We start from the raw sequence: 1,751 nt of genomic DNA, 5'->3' as shown, positions 1-1,751 counted from the left end.
GCGGGGTCAACATTGCTCATTAACATTTAAAGGAAAATGCTACAAAAACGGCTTGATCTGAAAAGAGCTGTTTTTGACAGGGTAAGAAAGGTGTTTTTTACACTACCATTGAGAGATTTTAACCAAACTATGTTACAGACTTTTCATTAAGACCCTAAAGAATCATATCAACTTGTGGAAAATGGGCGTCCTATGACCCCTTTAAGGTATTGCACTTTCACCAATAAGCACAAATCATGTGGGCTCATACACATGGTTTATTCTCTAGTAAAACAACAGCAGTTGAGTAAGAGCATTTATTCAGCAACCACAATCGCAAACAATATAGTCAAGATCTCATGACAGAACACAGACAGGCAGAATGGCACTTTCATTTAAGCTGAACATCTCACATGAAGATTGCTAAACTCCAGTTTACTGTACTTGTTTGTCTGTGTTTTCAGATCATCATTGGCGCTTCCGTAATGAAGAGCAAGCGTGTGCGGATGGTTGCCAGATTGCAAAATTTAAGTAAAACACCAGGAAGAAAATGTATCCCTTTTTTAAGGTGGGGTAAGCGATTTTTCAAAAACGCTTTAGAAAAATCGTTGCCTGGGTTGCGTACGTATTTGTGGGGCGGAGCTATCAAAATAGGGGCAAGACCCTTTTGGGGTAGGGGCGTGTTTGTTTTGGTGATTTCAAATGTCAACATTGGCTTACCCCACCTTTAACAGTGAAGCTCTGATTTGGGGATTTGAACTCTTGATATCTGGCAACCGCACACACGAAAGCTTGCGTAGGAGAGGCATATACAGCAGTATGCAATAATATGTTGTCTCCTTTTTCGACAATAATGAAAATTAAAAAAATATTTTGTTATAGTTTTTATTTTTTTAAATGCATTTTAGTCTCCTCTTTTATCATCAATGATATTGCATGTTGGTATAGTAACAGTTATCGTTTATTGACCTTATTGTCGTCTCGTCATAGTCTCATTTTAGTCGTGGGAAAAAAGCTCATCAACAAACATTTTTCCTCATAGTTTTCATTAATGAAATTAATTACTCTGCTCACAACCCCTGTGGTAGTTCTGTGTGGGTGTATTTTCGTTGGACACACACGAGTATTTATCTCTCTCCTCTAGATCTTGTTTCTTTGATAGAGTAACGCATTTCACGTACGAGTGGCCTTTGAAATGAAGACCGTCTCATAGGTGCCATGACAACCGTTTGACTGACAGCCGGCGAGATTAGCTATCCTCAGATGCTGCCGTGACGTTGACAGTAAAGCTTGATGAGCAGACGTGTTGACCCCACCACTAACAATCCAAGAATGTGGAGCATGGCGTCAACAACTGCAGGATGTGCCGGTGTTCTGACGATTTGTGCTACCCTGTGTGCTACCTATAAAAGTGCTACCTATCAGATTTTGCTTCCAGCCTGATATTAATAAGGTGTGAGGCTTTATTAACATGTACACCTACCCTTACAGTAGGATAAATACAGTGTTGGTAGCATAATCTGATAGGTAGCATTATTTGTCAGAACACCGGTTTCATTTAGAGAATCAATGAATGTCATAAAGCACATCATTGCCGTGGGGGCCAACTGATGCAATCGGTCTAAAGACACTGTAGACAGTGATTGATGTAACACTATTCTCAATGCAAGCATGTGTGTGTGTGTTCTAAACTGTACAGACGAGGGTTGCCTGACTTTTGACAGATTATTGCGATAGGAATACATTTACATAATGCATTTTGACCGCTTGTT

The 1,751-nt window shown here is 39.7% G+C and overlaps 1 protein-coding gene across 1 annotated transcript in view; it reads right to left on the bottom strand.

The window, feature by feature from the left end:
• LOC107665954 (protein sidekick-1-like) overlaps positions 1 to 1,751 on the bottom strand; it is a 211,610-nt gene that overhangs the window by 126,054 nt on the left and 83,805 nt on the right. The gene's annotated exons all lie outside the window — the stretch shown is intronic.

Source organism: Sinocyclocheilus anshuiensis, unplaced genomic scaffold (genome assembly GCF_001515605.1).
Source record: "Sinocyclocheilus anshuiensis isolate Anshui unplaced genomic scaffold, SAMN03320099.WGS_v1.1 scaffold775, whole genome shotgun sequence".
In the NCBI taxonomy this organism is placed as follows: Eukaryota; Metazoa; Chordata; class Actinopteri; order Cypriniformes; family Cyprinidae; genus Sinocyclocheilus; species Sinocyclocheilus anshuiensis.
This window is presented reverse-complemented; position numbering and strand designations above follow the sequence as displayed.